Here is a 23,491-nt window from a genome sequence, read left to right as displayed (position 1 = left end):
AGGGCAGATTACAGTGCATATGACTTATATCTGCCCCATAGTGGTTTAGGCCTTAACATGCATGCAGATAACAGATGTCCCTGGAACTGTAGCACCTGGGACGTCTTCACTCACATCTGGTGTCTGGATTGGTGTAACTTGAAGCCTAAGTAAAACTGTAATGTCAACCAGAACACCTACATATGTCCCCTCCTCCTGGATAGGAATTCCTCCAAGATGGCTGCCCCAGGGTAGTTCAGGACGTCAAGCACACCATTTTCAATAAACAAGGCAGAAATGACATGGCTTGAGCTTAGCCTCCCTTCTGCAACATCCTACTGGATAAAGTAATCCCAAGCCACCTACATCCAAGGAGAAGTGACTGAGATGTTTTCGTCTGATCTGAAAGATCTTAAAGGCATGTTGTTAAAATGTCATTCTACTGTATCGACCTAGCTAAGAGCATTTTTGCTAAAAAATCATTGTGCCTTTTAATGTCACTGAAAGACTCTCCATTGGCAAGAAGTGCCTCTCTCACAAAGAACAAAGTGTGTGTGAGTTCAGAGCATAGAGTTTTCCCCTATATTCTTTCAGGCCACCCCCAAGAATTCAATAAGACCATTAACTTTTCCTGCACTATGTCTTGACAAAATCTTTGATTAAAAATTTAAGCAACTGCATAGCATAGCAGGAACATCAGACCAAGTTTATTTGCTTTGTAGACAGAGCCCTCCAGTTTCATCAATTATTCTCTGTTATTTGGTATAAAGTCATGGATAGCACTTGCAGCAGCTGGGAGGATGTGTAAACGGAAGATGAGATCATCCCTTTTTATCTTCAGAGATCTTGGGAAGATCAATTTTCATTCTCACGGTCAAGTTTCTAAAGATTTCTGACAACTTAGATGCCAGTAATAAAGACTTTATTGACATTCCCTCCTTCGCTGTAGGAAGTATAAAGATCTCTGTAATTTAAAAGTAAGTTAAAACAGAATTCTTCCAAAAGACAAAAGTAGATTTACATTTTAGTCTCCCTTTTCATTTTTATGTAGGTAGCCTTGTACAAGTAGCCCTTCCTATAGCTTCCTCATCATGTGAGTCTCTGTGGGAGTTGGCACTTTAAGTCTTAGCTACAGATGTAAGATGAAGCACAGTAGCATTGGGCCTAAAAGTGAAACTCTCAATAAACCTTCTTCCGGTGCTTTTCATACACCACGCATTGTGCTTGAAGCTTCTGTGAGCACTGTGCTGATCAAATATGGTTCCTGACATCAGAGATAGCATGGCTGAGTAGGACAGTACCACGTCTGCTCTGAAGTAGTCAAGCACCCTGAAGCTAAGCACTAGCTACAGCATTTCCTGATTTCCTCCAGCTGGCTGGTGTGTACCTCAGTGCCCTCCTTTGTCATCATGAAAATAAGGGCATGACCACCTTACCTACCTGTCAAGATTTTTAAATGCATAGATTGTAAATATTAAAATCCTTGATAGATACTAAAATATTAAAGATATAATCTTGCCTTTCTAGTCAAAATGACACATGAACCATGAGAATTGATGTCGCCTGGTAGTTTGTTAGAAATGCCACCTCGCCATCTCACTTCACTCAGACACATAGAATCTGAATTTATAGGTTAACAAGACTGCGATCTATATAAAAGTATAATATTCCAGTAGTGGCAAAAGAGCAATTTCAGATCCATTATAAAGTGATCTATTGGCCACTGCAAAATAACCTAATAAAATTAAAAGTCTAAGAATGATAGAAATTAAAAACAGGCAGAGCTAGAGCTCAGAAGATGGCTCAGTCAGTGAAGTTCTACCTTGCAAACAGAAGGACTTGAGTTTGATCCCCAGAACTCATATTAAAACAACAATAGAACCCAAGCATGGTGGCTTCTACTCCCAGTGTGTGGGGAGGCAGATGGACCCATGGCGTTGAGTGGCCAGCAGCCAACCTGGTCTACTCGGTGGTCTTCATGCCAGTGAGACCCTCACCTGAGGTACAACAACTGAGGTTGTCTCAAAGACATTTGGATTTGCATTTCCCTGATGACTAACATTGAGCATGTCTTTAAGTGTTTCTCAGGCATTCGATACTCCTCTGTTGAGGATTCTCTCTTTAGCTCTGTACCCCATTTTTTAAATTGGATTATTTGTTTTAATGGTGTTTAATTTCTTGAGTTCTTTACGTATTTTGGATATTAGCCATTTGTCAGATGTAGGGTTGGTGAAGATCTTTTCCCAGTCTGTAGGCTGCTGTTTTGTTCTGTTGACAGTGTCCTTTGCCTTATAAAAGCTTTTCAGTTTCAAAAACTCCCATTTATTAATGGTTCATCTTAGGGCCTGAGAGATTGGTGTTCTGTTTAGGAAGTTGTCTCCTGTGCCAATGAGTTCAAGGATCATCCCCACTTTTTCTTTGAACACATTTAGTGTGTCTGGTTTTATGTTTAGGTCTTTAATCCACTTCGACATGAGTTTTTGGGCAGGGTGATAAATAAGGATCTATTTGCATTTTTCGACATATAGACATCCAATTAAACCAGCACCATTTGTTGAAGATGCTATCTTTTTTTCCCCATTGTATGGTTTTGGCTTCTTTGTCAAAAATCAAGTGACCATAGGTGTGTGGGTTTATTTCTAGGATTTTTATTTGATTCCATTGATAAACCAGCCTGTTTCTATGTTAGCACCATGCCATTGTTGTTACTATTGCTCTATAATACAGCTTGAGATCCAGGCTGGAGATTACTCTGGAAGATATTTTATTGTAGAGAATTGTTTTAGCTATTCTTGTGTTTTTTCCATATGAAGTTAAGAATTGATCTTTCTAGGTCTGTAAAGAATTGTGTAGGCATTTTAATAGGGATTGCATTGAGTCTGTAGATTGTTTTTAGTAACACGGCAATTTTTATTATGTTGATCCTCCCAATCCACACCCATCAGAATGGCTAAGAACAAAAACTCAAGTCACAGCACATGCTGGTGAGGATGTGGAGAAAGAGGAACACTCCTCCGTTGCTGATGGGAGTGCAAACTTGTACAACCACTTTGGAACTCAATTTGGCACTTTGTCAGAAAATTTGGAATAGTGTTTCCTCAAGACCTATATACACCAGTCCTGGGCATATACCCAAAAGATGCTCCACCATACAACAAGGACCATTTGCTCAACTATGTTCATAGCAGCCTTATTCATAATAGCCAGAATCTGGACACAATCTAGGTGTTCCTTAACTGAAGAATGGAGAAAGAAACTGTGGTTCATTTACACAATGGAATACTATTCAGCTATTAAAAACAAGGAAATCTTGAAATTTGTAGGGAAATGGATGGAACTAGAAACTATCATCTTGAGTGAGGTAACCCATACCCAGAAAGAAATGCAGGGTGTATACTTACTTATACGTGGATATTAGCCCAACATAGATGTCATCAGAGAGACTCCACCCTGTGTGGGAGGATCAGGACAGATGCTAGGACTTGCTGCTGGGTGGAGCAATGAGAGTGGTAAGGAAGAATGGAGGGATGGAAGAACCCAGGAGCCCCACAAATAGACCATCAATGCCAGAGGATCTGGACTCGGGGGGGGGGTGGGGCCTGCACAAATTGTTGTACCAACCAAGGAAAATACATGCAATAAGCCTAGACTCCTGTTCACATCTAGCCAATGGACAGCTCATTCTCCATAGTTGTGGGGAGAGTGTGGACTGCCTCTAACATGAACTCTACTGCCCCCAATTTGATCACTTTCCCTTGGTGGGGAGGCCTGGGGTACACACAAAGGAAGGGGAAGCAGGCTATCTGGATGAGACCTGATAGGCTGTGGCCATATGGTGAGGGAGGAGGTCCCCTTCTGTCTGCGGTCTAGAGGAGGGGAATAAGGTGGAAGAGGAAGGGAGGGTGAGAATTGGAAGAAACAAGGGATATAATCTGAATAAATTATAATAAATTAAAATTTAAAAATAAAAAATAAAAACAATTGAGGCTGTCCTGTCCGCCGCATTCACATACAGAGATAAAGACAGAGACAAACAGAGACACAGAGAGAGATGGAGAAAACATAGTAACAGAGTATATGTCCTAGTCCTATAATCTCCCAACTAATGGCAGAGAAGACACACTATAACCACAAGGCCATTGCATTCTTGATGCACTATCCCCTGCCATTTCCTAAATGTAGGAATCTGGATTTCATAATTCTCAGTAGTGGTGGGGGTGCCTTTGTTTACAAATGAAGGAAGGGAGGGGGAAGATGTAAAAGTGAGCCCCTAAATAAACTAGTCTAGGTAGGAATTCCCAGAAATTGTGGGGCTTTGAACACTTGCTTCAGTCTCATTACTAGTGTTGCCCTAGTGAAGAGTCTCTGTTATTAGGCTGAGAAGAGTGACCTCTCCTCTTCCTCAGGGCTGAGCCCAAACTGAGCCCTATCCAAACAAGTCATTTTAGTCACCTCAATAAGCAAGATGCTCCATGCTGTACTGGGTCACTGTGGTAAACACCATAAAACCAAGATTAGCAATATGTAGGATGAGTTAACAAGCACTTACCTTGCTTTACTCCCTCTTTGGCCGCCATGTCCTGATTTCTGTTCATGCTTGTCTCCTACACTGTACTGTAAAACTCTCAGAGTAAAGGTAAATGTGTGAATCTTCTCTGCAAGTCCTAAGTCCTCAGCACTGAGCCACTGGGAATTGGATGGGGTTTGTCTGTTTCATCCAGAGTGGGGCCCTTTCTGCTCTTTGGAAGTTGTAGCACTTCGATAGCCCCTCTGCATGCATTCCCATCTCAGAAATTCTTATCCTTTATATATGCAAAAGTTCTAGGTTTTAATTGATTGATTGATTGATTGATTGATTATGACTGGTTAACTAAGTGATTATTTGCAGTAATTGGGACCAAGCCCAGCACCTTGTGTATTTTAGGCAAGTTCTCAGTCTTTGAGTTACACTCCCCACCCTGTAACTACATGCTGAACAGACTTTTTATTTTTATGAACATTCTTTTATAAAGGTTTCTTCATATCAAAATGCCCTGTGAAAAAATCATGGCCTCATAATTTCTGTCAACCACTAAAGTTGAAATAAATAATCAAAGCTCTCTAGATATTTAAATAAGAAACAGACATTGCATTTAGGTTTTACAAAATTGTGTAAATATTGGGTAAATGTAAGAGGGGAAGATTATGTAATTTGGATGAAGAACGGTGAAAAAGCACTACCGTCTCCAGTGGCTACTAATTCTTAGCACCTTTTGATATGTTTGCCATTTTGTAGATTGTTGACAAATGTCTGTTCAAACCCTTTGCTATGTATGGATTGTCTCTACAGAATTCTGTATGTGTTTTCCATACAGTCTGGATTCCCATATTTTCTGGGTTATGGATATGGACTTGTACTGCATGCATGGTTTGCAAGTATTTTTTTCCAGTCTCTATGTTGTATTTTAACTTTCTCCAACATATCATCTGAAACACTGACATTGATGTTCATTAGGCATCTTTTTTGTTGTTGTTTATGTTTTAATATTATGTTCAAATGCTGTTGCTGATCTAGTAAAGATGAGCACTTATCTTAACCTCTATTTTCTTTTATGTGTTTATGGTGTTACATCTTACATTTAGATATTTGATCAATTTCAAATTCTATTGACAATAGGGAATATAAGAAGTGTTCAACCACCTAAAATATTTATTTGTCCTGGTACCATTTTCTAAAAAGATCATTCTTTGTTCCCACTGAATTGATGATTTACCACAATCATCAATCTTCTTCCCCCTCCCCCTGCCAAAAAACAAAGAATTTATCATAAACATAACTGTCTGTCTCATCTGGGTCAATCCTAATACCACTATCATACAGTCTTGATTACTGTAACTCTGTTCTGCATTGCAATCAGAAAGTACGAGTACATGTTTTAATTTACACATTTTATGAATTCCAATCAACTCCTTGACCCACAGTCACCTCGAATAGGACTCCCAGTCATGATTAACTTTGTTTTACTTCCCGTTTCTAGGTCAGGTTGCTGCTTCTGCTCTAATCCTTAACATTGTAAGTGAATCATCATCTAGCTAACTTCTCAAAGCAGAAATCTGAAAACAGCAAGTACTATTTACTTCTCTCTTGTTACTATAAACAAAACTCACCTGTACTTATTGCCTTTACCCTTCTCTCTCTCTCTCTCTCTCTCTCTCTCTCTCTCTCTCTCTCTCTCTCTCTTTCTCTTTCTCAGTCTACTCGCTCTCTGTCTTTCGCTCTCTGTCTCTCTCTCTCCTCTCTCTCTCTCGCTTCTCTCGTCTCTCTCTGTCTGTCGGTATGGTCGGTCTCGCTCTGTCTCTCTGTCTGTCTGTCTGTCTGTCTCTCTCTCTCTCTGTCTCTCTCTCTCTCTCTCTCTGTCTCTCTCTCTCTCTCCACACACAAATTTTTTAGTGGTTTTTAATCTCTATCACCATTGTTCTAGAATAGACCCCATCATCATTTCTCCTCTTATAGTTTGAACCTTCTCTACCATGTGTCAGTGCTTCCAATTCATCTTCTACACTTCGCAAAATAAAACCCACATACTCATAGTTTATTATACCATTTTCCTGCTCAAAACCTCGTTACCCATTATCTTGGCTATGTTTCTGTTGTTGTGATAAGACACTGTGACAAAGGCAATCTAGAAAAGAACGACTTGTTTAATTGAGCTTACAGATCCAGAGGATTAGAGTCTATAATGTTGGAGTGAAAGCATGGAGACAGGTGGCTGGAGCAGTAACTGAGAGCTCACATCTTGATCCACAAGCACAAGGAAGAGAGTACACTGGGAATGGCACAGGTCTTTTGAAACCTCAAAGCCCTCCGCCACTGACATACCTCCTCCAACAAGACCATTCTTCTTAATCCTTCCAAAACAGTTCCACCAACTGGGAACCAAATATTCAACCATATGTACTTGTGGGGCCATGCTCATTGAAAGTATCACACTTATGAAAAAGTCTCTGGACTCCTTTTCATGATATACACTTCCAAGATACTGTCACTGTCTCCTTAGCCAGTACCATGTTTCATCATTGCACCTGCACTGTCACATCATACCCTAGTTATATGGAACATGTACAAATGTTTTAACACATCTGTGTCTTTCATGCTTCCGTGGTCTTGAGTGATGCTACCTCTCCTTCCAGTCGGCATCTTTGAAGTGTCATTTAGAGTCTATTTCTCCAGAAATCATTTTTTGTATCCCGGACACACTTGAGGTGCTTTTCTTATACTTGAAATATACTTTGTCTGTATCTCCAATAAAGCAATTCTTTTATTATACTGTCTTGTTGATTTTTTTATTATAAAATGTTTTCTGGAAGCAGACCGTGCATTTGACTATTCTTTGTATTCCAGTGCTAGAAAAAAATCTACAGTCTCACTGTTTAATACTATACCACATACTGTATTACACCATGGACTTTCTCTCACAAGCAGTAGCTCTAAAATGTTCCTAATTTGGCTACTATACATTTGAAGCACTTTATAGACAGAACATCCCAGCCACTACCCACTGTGTCCCTGCTTTCTGAAACTGCACAGGAACAGGCTCTGGGTAATTGAAAGGGGATAAGATGAGCATGGGGGGGCACAATTTGGATTCAGCCATACTCAGATTGGAAATCCACCTTGGATCCTACTACAGATGGCTCAGTTAATTAAACCTTCTTGGGGAAAAATTCAGTATCAGCCTGGATGAGTAGTGAGCTATAATCAAGTGACAGTTGTGCCCAAGAACATGAGACTGTCCTTGTGAAAGCCAGAAAGGGTCACGAGAACATGCAGGAAGAAGTAAATATTAAAGTCTTAGGAGAAAAGCCAAGTGAGTCACTGGAGGACTTTCACAGCCACAGTGAAGAGCACTGGGAAATAGATGAAAGGACTCAGAAAGCATTCCTCGTAAACAATCGAAGCATGGCTTTATCGAAGCATCTTAAACAGTCCAAATGCTCACTATAAAAATACACCTGTCCGAGTAATCCCATTCAATCACATACATGCAATATTTACTTTGTACCTATTTGATCCCTGGTTTCCGAAGCTTGAAGTCCAGTGTATAGAAATGGAGATGAGGTCCAGGGGATACAGATACATGTACGGAATAACCAAACAGCATACACACAAGGAGATGGGACATGTGTTTGTGTAAATGCTTTGCTGCACAAGCAAGCAGATATGAATCTGATTCCTGGTACCACGTTTACATGTATAGTATGTATAACAGTGTGTGCCTCTAATCCCAGCTCTGGGAGGGTGGAGACATGGGGCTCTACTGGCCAACATTTTAGTCAAAATGGTGAGCTCCAGGTTCAGTGAAAGACCCTATTTCAAAAGTTAAGGTGAAAAAAAAAATGATAGCAGAAGACACCTCGACCGCTACACAAGCGTGCACAGGTGGACAGACCCATATACAAGTGCACACACGTACATACACACAGATGCTGCAACACATATACTCACACACCAAACAAACAAACACTCAGAGCACAATAAAGAACGTCAGGTTAGTACAACGACTAAATGGACAATGAAGGCATGCTGGTGCAAGAGGAAACCAGAGGGCTTTAAGTGGAGGTGAGATTTGCACAAGTCTTTGGGGGAGGGAGGTAAAAGGATTGTCTGAAGTTAAGGAACTCTTCTTTTCTGCACAGAAGAAAGGACCCACGTTATCATGTACTTTTCTCCAGAGGCAGAACACACAGAGTCCTCACTTCATTGTCTGACAATAGATGATGAACACTTGTTATTTTCCATATTTCAACAACTGGGAGGAAAATCCTCTGGGAGAATTGCTGTAAATCCAAGCACTTCACCCTTTGAAAGGTTTGTCAGGAAGCAAAAGAAATGGCCCTTTGAATTCACATGTTATAAAAACCCTGCAGGATAGCACGTGCGCGGGGAAGGCAGTCTCATTGGCGGAGCCACATGCAGGAAGCAGATGGTCTTCTGTGCTCTGAGAGATTGTTGATCATTCCTGAGACTCTGTTGAAAGGTTGCTCAGTCATTTCTGAGCTACAACCCTCAATACTTAATGGCGAGCCCATCTGAAGCCCTTGTAGTGGGCTTTTGTGTCTAGACCACAGGAATTCTATCCTCTGTCTCCAACACTGGGTGTTTGAAATTGAGAAGATAGCTTCATGCTGACAGCATAGCTACCAGCCAGATGCTTCAAAGCAGGAGGACCCAACCGAAAGACTTCAGAAGAAAAAAAGTGTATTTAACTCCACACACTGCCTAGCCGATGGCAAGTTTGCACTCGGGGACCATTTGCTGCCAGGATGAAGTCATGTCTTTTGCAGTTACTAGCTCATTATTTTTAATGGATGTTGACACAGCACACCTTACGAAGACCTGGGGATGTGCCTGGCCCAAATCCTTCAGAGGGGATGTTTTGAAGATTTAAAGGAAGTGGAAATGATGCTTTCTGCCCGTCTCTGTTAGTAGCTAGTAGAAGTTAAGAGGCTTCTGACAGTCCCTCTGTTACTCACACTTCCTGTCTAGTTAGTGAACGGCAGAACACGGGCACAGCAAACGCACCCCTTGCCCGGCAGATCAGGGGCCTCTGAAACCCAGAGAAGATTCAGGCCCTGTCTTAAAATTACCAGTGTCAAAGAAAACGGCAGAATCACTAAAATGAAAGAACTCATTATAGCCAGGGTTCTGCTCCCATTCTTAATAACAAAATGATCAGCAGCACTGGACAATTTATACTGAACAGAATTTATAATTCCCACAGTTCCAGTGTGGAAGGCTGGGATCGCAGTTGCCCAGCAGGATTGCTGTCTGCTGACAGCCTGGTCTCTGCCAGCTGCTGCATCATCCGGAGGAGACAGGTGGCTTCACATGACGGGGGGAGGCAGGGGGGAACAAGAGGCAGGAGACAGGGCTGAGCTCACCTGCTCAAGGACTCATGAGTCTTATATCCAGCCTGTGAGGGAGCCCTGAAGGCCTAATTGCTCTTTAAAGGTCACGCCTCCTGATACCACTGTGCTGGAGAATAAAACTCAACGTGAAGTTGGGAGGGACACACACTTTCAGTTCAAGGCACACAGAGCTGAGCAGGCCCCGCTTGCCTGCAACTCTTGGAGAAAAACAAAAACAAACAAACAAAAAAAAAAACTGACCAGACTGATAGCTTTATTTGTCAGCAGATAAGCCAAACCTCAGATATAACCCCTGAATAGTAGGAACACACCTCCCCATTCAGTGCCCTTTTCTGTGTAGTGGTCCTGTCCCCCTAGATAAGACAGATTGCTTTTTAGAAACACCAATATCCAGGCTTGGGAGATGGCTACTGGTTAAGAGAGCTTGCTGCTGTTCCACAGGAACCAAGTTCCATTCTTGGTTGTGAGCTGCTTACAACTGCCGGTAAGTCCAGCTCCAGGAGACCCCACACCCTCCTCGCCACAGGCACCTGTGTGCATGCATGCTCACACACACACAAATAGAAATAAATCTTCCTCTAAGATGCCAATTTCAGGGTTGTGAGTGTACTCATTTGGTAGTATTTGCTATGTAATTATGAGGAGCTGAGTTTGATTCTCCGGAACCCACACAGAAAAGCTGAGTGGGAAGGCATCTACTTATATCCATCTGATGGCAAGGAGTTAGAGGTAGGGCTATGCCCAGGGCTCAAGGAGCAACAAGTCAAGTCTAATAAGTGTGCTTCGGGTCCCAGTCACTTTCCTGTCTCAAAAACAAGATAGGGAGCTCCTAAGGAACAACACCTAAGATTGTGAAGCCTCCCCAGCCTTCATACATACATGCATATACTTACATGAATACTCAAACACATGTGTGTATAGGCATGCGCGCACACACACACTACAAATGCTAATGTTACAGCAAGTACTATAATCAAAATGAGAGTACCCATTTCAGTCAGAATTATATTGTCTAAAATACAGAATTGAGGACTACACTCCAGAGGTTTAAATTTATTTGGTCTGGAGCCTGGGAAAATCTGTTTTTTTTTTTTTTTTTAAAGCTCTCCAGAGGAATCAGTGTTGGAGCTAACGTCAAGAAACATAGTGATGGAATTTCACAGCTCAATACAAAGCATGCATGTTTGTACCAAGCCTTATGCCAGAACAAAAACTATGTCAGTTGTTGATAATGTGAGTGGAAGCAAGATCCTGTTCATAATTGTCACTTACATTGCCCAGGCCATTGCCCTGTGACGCACTGAGGCAGAATGGCTCAGCAGGAATAAGCAGAAAGCACATGGACGAGCCCAACCTAAAAGGCCCAGGCTCCGGCTGTTGGGGTGGAACTTGCATATTTCACCCTGGCTCCTCAGTTACCACGCCTGTTTTCAGTTATCACACAGAGGCCCATGAGACGTCGGCAGCTGGCTCTGGACGGGCCTGGAACATGGATGTGATTATCTGAGTAAAGTCAGGCCATGGCAGTTTATTTTTTCTGAATTACCTGGATAATTATCTCAAGTCTAATAAGTTGGAATGAAACCAAAGCCACATTCTTATGGTTCTATTGCTCCCCTCAACAATGCATTCTTATTTAGAGGTCTTGGTTTTGAGAAATGATCAGCTATCTTCCTCTTTCCCAAAGGGAACCCTCTTACTCATCTGGGAAAAGATAACAGTCCATAATTGTCTAGCTCCTGTGGCTGCTGACACCTCCTTTGAGCCTAGGAATACAACTGTCCTCAATTCCCTGTGCCTCTTGAAGTCCTTAGCTTAGCTAATGGAGTGACAAAGAAGGAAGGATTCTAAAAGTTGGCTTCTTCTCTTTGTTGTGCTTTCTTGTGGTCTTAAGCTAAGAAACCAAACATTTTTACTGTCCCTTGTATGGTCTCTCTCTGGACTAGGCCCTGTCCAAACAACAGAACATATTGTCCATGTGACACAGAGCATCATCTCAAGGCTCATGGCCAAAACAGGTAACCTGAGCCAAACAAAGGGAGAGGGGCCCAGACTCTGCTGCTGTTACTATTTGCTTTGTTAAAAAACACTAAATGCCTCGGTGTGTGTGTGTGTGTGTGTGCGCACGCGCGCACGTGCATGCATGCGTGCATCCTCTTTCTAAGGAGAACTCCTATAGTGAGCCTTGAGTCATCTCTCTAGAGCCTTGCTGTATTAACCACTTGCTCACCTTCATCTCTTCACTGATCCCTGTCCATTATCTCTTTCCATTCTTCACACAGATAAAATATGGTCTTTTTTTTCCCCTTCCTTGTAAGTAGGAAGCAAAGGAGTAAATAAAAGTGGAAGGCCAAGGCTACCAGAAGGAAAATAGGAGATTGGAAGAAAATGGAAGCCCCAAAATAAAGGCAGGTTAAAGATGCCCAAATCAATGAAGTAACATGTTACAGGAATAAAGAAAATTGTTGTATGCAAAGTTATTTGGAGAAATTATGTACTGGTTATCAATGCCCCCAAAGGAAAACTGGCCTGTTTTTTTTTGGAATCCTAGTTTAAAAAGTGGTAGGGGTCTCCTAAAAATTTGAAATGTCTTACAGTTAAAAAAGAAAGAAAAAGAAAAAGAAAAAGAAAACTCTCTTGCAAAGATGCCAAGAAAGTAAGTGTGTGTGTGTGTGTGTGTGTGTGTGTGTGTGTGTGTGTGTGCATTTGCGTGTATTCCATGCTCGAGAGAACACAATAACCTCCCACTGTCAAACTCCCTTAATCTTTGTTCTTCCAATCATTTGGTATTCCTTTACACAGACCAGGATCAATGCAACAACCATGTTGCTTTCAACAGGAATAACACTTCCCTCTAGCAATATCACCCAGGAGTTGTACAATTACTCATTTCTACTGAGCACAATTAGAATACATCTATAACTTGCTGTCGAAGAGGTTGACAAACATGGAACGTTCCATGCAACTGTGTGACCAGATAAAGAGTAAGACATCTCTTCCTAAAGATCACAGAAAAAGCAGGCATTAGAAGGCAATTAGCAAGCTGTAGGTTTAAAGAATTAATGACTACTATGGAAGAGAAGGCAGAACAGCTATTATTTCTGTAAGAAGTTGGTAGTGATGGGAAGGGTCTCTGACCCTTGGAGTTAAGCATAGAAAGGACAAATCAGTCTGAAGGAAGAAGGAAAATTAACCCTTCTTGGACATCTTAACCCCAGAGCTCACAGTGCAAAACCTGTCTCCTCTGAGAAGCCTGGTCCATCACCATAGCTAAGAACTCTCTTTATTCTAACCTCTCCTACTCCTTGCTATCTGGCTTTCTGTCTCACCATACACTGTTTATTCATGTCTTGGTTTTGTCTCTCCTGTAAGCTCTAAGTATCTTGGTTACCTTGTAAGGCTGCCCAGCTTCTGCTGTGCCGCTGTCTTGGTTACTGTACTTGTACTCACTTATTGCTTTGCTGCCCATCATCATTGAAGGGGATACCCTTCAATGCAAAGCAAGAGGAAGCTTGTGTTTCTCCTCTCCTTCAGCTGCATAGAGTTAACAGCTCTCTTTGAACAGTACTGAAGCGAGCTGCTGTGGAGCTTGATCATCATGGCTTTACATCAGACTCTATTTTCGTATATAGTAACCCATAAAGATTTAACCATAGAGTTAAATGTCTGTTTAAATCACAGTGGTTTGACATATTAGAAATGAGAGGACGTTCGAGTTTCCCATACCAAGGGAACCAACCCGATACTCCTATGTAATCACATGTGTGACTTTGGGTGAGTCTCTAAACTTCTCTAGGGTAGCTTCTAGCAGAAGCTTTCTTATGCATTGAATGGCGATGGTAAATTCATCTCGCAGGTTATTGTGACATGTGATGTTATTGTATATGTGAGCCTCTACCATAAACTCACTGGTATTTATCATTATTTTATTACTAACATATCATCTGACGTCATTTCTGCATTTATATACTTAAATCAGATGTTTGGTATTACTACATAGACTAGTTAGGGTTAACAAAAGACCATATTTGTATTATTATTATTTTTTTTTTATTAATTTATTCTTGTTACATCTCAATGTTTATCCCATCCCTTGTATCCTCCCATTCCTCCCCCCCCCATTTTCCCATTATTCCCCTCCCCTATGACTGTTCCTGAGGGGGATTACGTCCCCCTATATATTCTCATAGGGTATCAAGTCTCTTCTTGGCTACTTGCTGTCCTTCCTCTGAGTGCCACCAGGTCTCCCCCTCCAGGGGACATGGTCAAATGTGAGGCACCAGAGTATGTGAGAAAGTCGTATCACACTCTCCACTCAACTGTGGAGAATATTCTGACCATTGGCTAGATCTGGGAAGGGGTTTAAAGTTTACCTCCTGTATTGTCCTTGGCTGGTGCCTTAGTTTGAGCGGGACCCCTGGGCCCAAATCTGCCTATCATATTGTTCTACTTGTAGATTTCTAGGACCCTCTGGATCCTTTTATTTTGCTGTTCTCCCATGCGTCTCTCATTTAGAGTCCCAATAGGATGCCTTCCCCTCTGTCCCAGTTTCCTGGTAAGTGAAGGCTTTCGTGGGACATGCCCCTTGGGCTAGTATGCAGATATAAGTGAGTATATACTATTTGATTCTTTCTGCTTCTGGGTTAACTCACTCATTATGATCATTTCTAGCTCAATCCATTTATCCACAAATTTCGGGAATTCCTTGTTTTTAATAGCTGAGTAGTATTCCATAGTGTATATGTACCACAGTTCTTTATCCACTCTTCTACTGAGGGACACTTAGGCTGTTTCCATGTTCTGGCTATTATGAATAAGGCTGCTATGAACATGGTTGAGCAAATTTTTTGTTGTGTGCTGGAGCATCTTCTGGGTATATTCCAAGGAGTGGAATAGCTGGGTCTTGAGGAAGCCCTATTCCCATTTTTCTGAGATAGCACCAGATAGATTTCCAAAGTGGCTGTACTAGTTTGCATTCCCACCAGCAATGAAGGAGTGTTCCTCTCTCCCCACATCCTCGCCAGCATGTGGTGTCGCTTGAATTTTTGATCTTAGCCATTCTGATGGGTGTAAGATGGAATCTCAGAGTTGTTTTGATTTGCATTTCCCTGATGACTAAGGAGGTTGAGCATTTTTTTAAAGTGTTTCTCAGCCATTTGATACTCCTCTGTTGAGAATTCTCTGTTTAGTTCCAAGCCCCATTTCTCAATTGGGTTATTCGGTTTGGTGGTGTTTAATTTCTTGAGTTCTTTATATATTTGGATATTAGACCTTTGTCAGATGTAGGGTTGGTGAAGATTTTTTCCCAGTCTGTAGGCTGTCGCTTTGTTCTCTTGACAGTGTCTCCTGCCTTACAGAAGCTTCTCAGCCTCATGAGGTCCCATTTATTAATGGTTGACATTAAGGCCTGGGCCGTTGGTGTTCTGTTCAGGAAGTTGTCTCCTGTGCCAATATGTTCCAGGCTCTTTCCCACTTTTTCTTCTAAGTGAGTTAGTGTCTCTGGTTTTATGTTGAGGTCTTTAATCCACTTGGATTTGAGTTTTGTGCAAGGTGACAAATATGGGTCCAGTTTCATTTTTTTACACATAGACCTCCAGTTAGACCAGCACCATTTGTTGAAGATGCTATCCTTTTTCCATTGAATGGATTTGGCTTCTTTGTCAAAAATCAAGTGACCATATGTGTGTGGATTCATATCTGGGTCTTCGATTCGATTCCACTGATCAACCAGCCTGTTGCTGTGCCAGTACCATGCTGTTTTAATTACTATTGCTTTATAGTACAGTTTGAGATCAGGTATGGAGATTCCTCCGGAGCATCTTTTATTGTACAAGATTGTTTTAGCTATTCTGGGTTTTTTGTTTTTCCATATGAAGTTCAGAATTGAACTTTCAATGTCTTTAAAAAATTGTGTAGTTATTTGATAGGGATTGCATTGAATCTGTAGATTGCTTTTGGTAGGATGGCCATTTTTACTATGTTAATTCTCCCGATCCATGAGCAAGGAAGATCACGCCATCTTCTCAGGTCATCTTCAATCTCTTTCTTCAGAGTTTTGAAATTTTTTTCATACAAGTCCTTCACTTGCTTAGTTAGGGTAACTCCTAGATATTTTATATTGCTTGTGGCTAATGTGAAGGGTGTGGTTTTCCTAATTTCTTCCTCTGTAAGCTTGTCATTTGTGTATAGGAAGGCTACAGACTTTTTTGAGTTAATTTTGTATCCAGCCAATTTGCTGAAGGTGTTTATCAGCTTTAGGAGTTCTCTGGTGGAGTTTTGAGGGTCACTTATGTACACTATCATATCATCTGCAAAGAGGGATAATTTGACTTCCTCCTTTCCCATTTGGATACCCTTGATCTCCTTTTGTTGTCTTATTGCTCTGGCTAGAACTTCGAGTACTATATTGAAGAGATATGGAGAGAGTGGGCAGCCTTGCCTTGTTCCCGATTTGAGAGGAATTTCCTTGAGTATCTCACCATTTACTTTGATTTTGGCTATTGGCTTGCTGTATATAGCCTTTATTATGTTGAGGAAAGTGCCTTGTATCCCCGATCTCTCTAAAACTTTAAACATGAATGGGTGTTGAATTTTATCAAATGCTTTCTCTGCATCCAAGGAGATGATCATGTGGTTTTTATTTTCAGTTTGTTTATATGATGGATTACATTGATGGATTTCCGTATATTAAACCATCCCTGCATGCCTGGAATGAAGCCTACTTGGTCATGATGAATGATATCTTTGATGTGCTCCTGTATTCGTTTTGCAAGTATTTTATTTAGTATTTTTGCATCTATGTTCATAAGAGAAATTGGTCTGAAATTCTCTTTCTTTGTTGAGTCTTTGTGAGGTTTAGGTATCAATGAGACTATGGCCTCATAGAATGAATTTGGTAATTTTCCATCCATTTCTATCTTTTGGAGTAGCTTGAAGAGTATCGGTATTAGCTCGCCCTTAAAGGTCTGGTAGAATTCTGCACTGAAACCATCTGGCCCTGGGCTTTTTTTGGTTGGGAGACCATCGATGATTGCTTCTATTTCTGTAGGGGAAATGGGACTATTTAACTTGTTTATCTGTTCTTCACTCAACTTTGGCAAGTGAACTTGATCAAGAAAATCGTCCATTTCCCTTAGATTTTCAAATTTTGTGGCGTATATGCCTTCAAAGTAGGATCTTATGATTCTTTGAATTTCTTCAGTGTCTGTTGTTATGTCTCCCTTTTCATTTCTGATTTTGTTCATTTCAATACTGTCTCTCTGCCTTTTAGTTAGTTTGGCTAATGGTCTGTCTATCTTGTTGATTTTCTCAAAGAACCAGCTTTTGGTTTTGTTGATTCTTTGGACTGTTTTCTTAGTTTCTAACTTGTTAATTTCAGCCCTGAGTTTGATAATTTCCAGGCGTCTACTCCTCTTGGGTGTTTCTGCTTCTTTTTTTCTAGGGCTTCCAGTTGTGTTGTTAAGATGCTTATGTGCGATGTTTCCAATTTCTTTTTAAAGGCACTTAGTGCTATGAATTTTCCTCTTAGCACTGCTTTCAATGTATCCCACAAATTTGGGTATGTTGTTCTTCTTCATTTTCATTGAATTTCAGAAACTCCTTGATTTCTTTCTTTATTTCTTCCCTGACCCAGGTGTCATTTAGCAGAGAGTTGTTTAGTTTCCACAAACGTGTAGGCTTTTTGTATTTCTGTTGTTGTTGAATTGCAGCCTAAGAGCATGGTGATCTGATAGGATACAAGGTATTATTTCAATCCTCTTGTATCTGTTGAGGCTTGCTTTGTGACCTACGATGTGATCAATTTTGGAGAAGGTTCCATGGGGTGCAGAGAAGAAGGTGTATTCTTTCTTGTTTGGGTGAAAGGTTCTATAGATATCTGTTAGATCCATTTGACCCATGGCATTGGTTAATGATGTTATTTCTCGGCTTAGTTTCTGTTTCAATGACTTATCCTTCAGTGAGAGTGGGGTGTTGAAGTCTCCCACTATTATTGTGTGGGGATCGATGTGTGGTTTAAGCTTTTTTAGGAGATCTTTTACATATGTGGGTGCCCTTGTATTGGGAGCATAGATGTTCAGAATTGTGATGTCATCTTGGTTGACTTTACCTTTGATGAGTATGAAGTGTCCTTCCTCATCCCTTTTGATTAATTTTGGTTGAAAGTCTATTTTGTTCGATACTAAAATGGCTACACCTGCTTGCTTCTTGTGACCATTTGCTTGGAATATTTTTTTCCAACCTTTTACCCTGAGGTAATGCCTTTCATTATGGGTGAGATGTGTTTCTTGGATGCAGAAGAATGTTGGGTCTTGTTTATGTACCCATTCAGTTAGTCTGTGTCTTTTTATTGGAGAATTGAGGCCATTGATGTTGAGAGATATTAATGACCAGTGACTGTTAAGAGTCTTAATTTTGATGTTGTTTCCAGTCGAGCATTTGTGTAGTTGTGTTTTTGCCACGGGATAGTTATCTATTTCCTGGGTAGTTTTGGTTGTAGCTTGACCCTTTGGGATGGAGTTTTCCTTCTAGTATCTTCTGTAAAGCTGGGTTTGTGGATAGGTACTGTTTGAATTTGTTTTTTGTCATGGAATATTTTGTTTTCTCCATCAATGGTTATTGATAATTTTGCTGGGTAAAGTAGTCTGGCCTGGCATCTGTGTTCTCTTAGGGTTTGCAGGATCTCTGTCCAGGCCCTTCTGGCTTTTATGGTCTCTGCTGAGAAGTCAGGTGTAATTCTGATAGGTTTACCATTAAATGTTATTTGGCCCTTTTCCCTTGCAGCTTTTAATATTTTTTCTTTGTTCTGCATGTTTTGTGTTTTGATTATTATGTGGCGGGCAGTTTTTCTTTTCTGGTCAATTCTATTTGGTGTTCTGTAGGCCTCTTGTATGTTTATAGGCATCTCTTTCTTTAGATTGGGGAAATTTTCTTCTATGATTTGTTGAGAATAGTTTCTGGGCCCTGGAGTCTGATGTCTTCTCTTTCTTCAATGCCTATTATCCGCAAATTTCTTCTTTTCATGGTGTCCTTAATTTCTTGGATGTTTTGTGTCAGGAGTTTTCCAGATTTGGCATTTTCTTTAATGGTTGATTCAATATCTGTGATTGTATCTTCTAGCCCTGAGATTCGTTCTTCCATCTCTTGGATTCTGTTAGAAAAGCTCACCTCTGTGTTGCTCGCCTTCTTCTCTGAGGTCTCACGTTCTCGTTTTTCTTCTGTCTGTGTGTTTATCATTGAATCCATTTTCATTTTCAGATCTTGAACTGATTTTTTGATTTCTTTCATCTGATTTTTTGTATATTCCTGAGTTTCTTCCATTGCCTCTTTATAGGTCTTCAGAGCTTGAACCGTTTTAGTTATTTCTTTCATCTGGTTGTTTGCATTTTCCTGCAATTTTTCCAGTTCCACTCTATGTGCTTCTTTTATGTCTCTCACCTGTTTGTCTGCGTCTTCCTGCATTTGATTACGAATTTTATTTGTTTCCTCCATTATCATCCTCATTACTAAGGATTTGAGGTCATTTTCTTGTATTTCCGTTGTATTTGAGTTCTCTGGGTGGTTTTCTTTGGGATAGCTGGAAACTGGAGACGCCATGTTGTTTTGGGGTTTTTTGCGTATGCTTTTTCGTTGTCCTTTAGACATCTTGCCGTCTTTGTTTTTGTTGGGTAGCTTCCAGAGTTGAATGGAGGGTGTCTGACGATAGATTCACTTGTTTTCTTACGATTTCCCTAGGCTGCGAGCTCAAAGCTTCACTGGTGTGGATGTTAGGAGGTTAGCCCTGTTGTTCTGGTCTCTCACAGCCAGTGATCCTCAGTCCCTCTCTGCTGTGGATCCTGCAATTGTTCTGGGTCTCTGAATGAGCGTTGGGTCAGGCCAAGGTATCCACAGCCTTCTGTGTTCCCTGCCAAGTCCAGCCAGGAGCACTGGGACCGAACCACGGGCAGAACTCAGCTAGATTCTCAGGGCCAGAACCGTCTGCCAAGCTCAGCTAGGGATTTTGGGCCCAAAATGCACACAGGGCCCAGCCAGAATTTTTGGGCTGGGACTACGCACCAAGCTCCACTAGGGCCTTTTGGCCCAAAGCGCGTGTTGTGGTCAGTTATTGACTCAGGGCCCGAACTGACCACCAATCTCAGCCAGGAATTCTGGATTCAAACTGTACACTGTGACCAACCAGAGTCTTAGAGCTGGTGGAACCGAGAGCTCTGTCCAGCCTGTGCCACAGCAGGAGAACTGCGGCTGCTCTGAGTTAGCGCCAGTGGTGGAACAAGTGCTCCGCCTGCACTGTGTCCCCGCAGGGGAGCTGCCGCTGAGCTGAGGTGGTGCCTAGGATGGAACCGAGCACGTCACCAAGCCTGCGCCACAGCAGGAGAACTGCGGCTGCTCTGAGTTAGCGCCAGTGGTGGAACAAGTGCTCCGCCCGGACTGTGTCCCCGCAGGGGAGCTGCCGCTGAGCTGAGGTGGTGCCTAGGATGGAACCGAGCACGTCACCAAGCCTGCGCCACAGCAGGAGAACTGTGGCTGCTCTGAGTTAGCGCCAGTGGTGGGACAAGTGCTCCGCCGGGACTGTGTCCCCGCAGGGGAGCTGCCGCTGAGCTGAGGTGGTGCCTAGGATGGAACCGAGCACGTCACCAAGCCTGCGCCACAGCAGGAGAACTGCGGCTGCTCTGAGTTAGCGCCAGTGGTGGGACAAGTGCTCCGCCGGGACTGTGTCCCCGCAGGGGAGCTGCCGCTGAGCTGAGGTGGTGCCTAGGATGGAACCGAGCACGTCACCAAGCCTGCGCCACAGCAGGAGAACTGTGGCTGCTCTGAGTTAGCGCCAGTGGTGGGACAAGTGCTCCGCCGGGACTGTGTCCCCGCAGGGGAGCTGCCGCTGAGCTGAGGTGGTGCCTAGGATGGAACCGAGCACGTCACCAAGCCTGCGCCACAGCAGGAGAACTGCGGCTGCTCTGAGTTAGCGCCAGTGGTGGGACAAGTGCTCCGCCCGGACTGTGTCCCCGCAGGGGAGCTGCCGCTGAGCTGAGGTGGTGCCTAGGATGGAACCGAGCACGTCACCAAGCCTGCGCCACAGCAGGAGAACTGGGGCTGCTCTGAGTTAGCGCCTGTGGTGAAACCAAGTGCTCCGCCCAGACTGTGTCACCGCAGGGGAGCTGCCGCTGAGCTGAGGTAGTGCCTAGTGTGGAGCAGCGTGCTCAACTAAGCCTGCGCCACAGCAGGGGAGCTATGGCCACGCTGAGTTAGTGCCTCAGGCAGAATTGTTTGCTGGGCCGGGCCAATACCCGGGACTCTGGGGCCGAACTGTCCGCCGAGTCCAATCTGGGTCCAAAGGCTCCACGCGACCCAAATCCTGCCCCGAGTCCCCTCTCCCGCAGCAATTCCCACCAGCCACCACACCAATCGCCTCCACCGGAAGGCTATGAGCTGCAAACCTCAGCCACCGCTGCTGGTGCCGCTGGTGCTGCCGCCTCTACCGCTGCCGCTCCGATCAGAGAAAAACCACGCTCCTCCCGTGTGCAGGGGCACGCAGGTCCTCCGCACCCTGGTCCCTCCGAACCGTGGAGCACTCCTGCTGCCGTGATGTTCAGACCTCGGTGTTCCTGGCTCAGAAATCTGTGCAATTCCCTGAATTGTTCACTGGAGCCTCCAAACGCGGTCCACACTGCTCGCCGCCATCTTGGATCCAAGGATCTCTTTCTAGTTTTTTCCATATTTGTATTATAATTGATCTTTAAACAAAGGTGAGCAAGCAAATGCTTCTGATCAATCTATGGGTTGCTTAAAGCAAATTATCGGCAAGACCACAATCGTTTGTAAAATAAAGCTAACGAATCATCTTTCTGTGAAATGTGTAAAAAAGAAAATTCAATCTACACACACACACACACACACACACACACACACACACATGCACGCACCTTTAATTGTCTAGCCTCCTAAAAATTTTAAATAAAGGGCTGAAAGATGATTAAATAGGTAAAATGTTGGCTATACGACCATAGGAACATGAGCATAAGCCCCTCCAGGTGGGTGTGGCAAATATGCAGATCCCTAAAACACATCTGCCAGCCAACCTAGCTGAATTCGTGAACATCAAGTATGGCAAGAGAGGCTGCGAAGCTTCTGTAAGGCAGGAGACACTGTCAAGAGACCTCTTCTCAAAAAAAAAAAAAAAAAAAAAAAAAAAAGAAAGAAAGAAAGAAAGAAAAAGAAAAGAAATGGAGAGGGATAAAGGAACACATTGAACTCAGACACACGCCTGAACACACACATGTGCCTTCACACCTGCACACACTACATCTATACACAAACCACACACATTTTAAAAATAAGTCTCAAATACTGTAGTTAAGACTACAAACTTAACTTTGCACAGAAAGCCTCTTTCCTAAATGTAATTGGAAAGCAGCTACTTCAGGAAGTATATAAGGAATGGCATTTTGATAATTTTATTACATTTTAAGGCATGGTGCCATTTACTGCCTGCCCGCTCTTCCTGTTTGGGGTGGCTGGGTGGGGGTGAGAAAATGAGAGATGGAGAGTGGATTGGCTTGCTCAGCTTTCCCATTCTTTAATAGGGCATTGACCCTTGTCAAAGAAACATATACACACACATGCAAACAAGGACTCCCATTTACCTTATTTTTAAATTTAAATTATAGCATCCGGCCATTCATCTTTGTCACAACCCACCAAACAGTTTTGTAAGAACGTGTTTCACAAACAAGCGCTCCTTTCAGCAACAGCCAGGAAGGTTAAGGTTGAGATCCTGTGTGATAGAAACCCTTTTTGTAATTCTCCCCCAAACATCTGTTCAGTCGCTCAGCATAAACATCTGTCACCCATTTCTGAGCTCAACCCAGACAAAGCTATGTTTTTCTAACAAACTCCATCCCAAATTGTTACCAAGCGACTGCTATGCAGACTAATCATGCAGGAGGACCGGGAAGATGCCTTAGTGCATCAAATCCATCTTCCACGAATGCAACATCTATCCTGCAGCTTTGGCAAAAACCCAGTGGTGCAGAGGAAGGGGAATTCCTAAGACTTTCCTGCCTTGAATTGCAATGTTGAACACTTCCAATTCTGTTTAACCCTTCAGGGTAAATTAAACGCCCTTCACTACCTATACATATATGTAGCTTTAACTTTACCCCACAATCTATACTTTCGCACACCTCTACTTCCGTGAGGTTGCTTTGCTAAGTAGCTGAAATAAAGACATATGAAATATTTTTGAACATTTGGCCCCATTATTCTTGTGAAACAGACATAGAGTTTAGTTATTTTGAAAAAGCAACGAAAGGGACTAGAAATGAGGAGAAAGGTCTGAATTTGGACATGTCACATATAAATCAGAAACCGTAGAGAATTTAGTTAGTAATTGTGAGGACTTATCTTTTTAATGGAAAGAAACAACTTAGCTATGGGTGGCTCTTGCTGTCACCATGACCATCATTGTCAAAGAACACAAGAATAACTCTATCTTGCTCTTTTGCTCTTTGTGTCTTTTCATCATTCTTTTCAAACCATTACCAATTGAGAGCCAACTGGGGACTGCCCCTCCCCACCTCCGAGAACTTTCCTTAGCAAAATGACAGCTAGA

This window comes from Acomys russatus, chromosome 7 (genome assembly GCF_903995435.1).
Source record: "Acomys russatus chromosome 7, mAcoRus1.1, whole genome shotgun sequence".
NCBI classification, from domain to species: domain Eukaryota; kingdom Metazoa; phylum Chordata; class Mammalia; order Rodentia; family Muridae; genus Acomys; species Acomys russatus.
The sequence above is the reverse complement of the archived record's forward strand: the minus strand, read 5'-3'. Positions refer to the sequence as shown.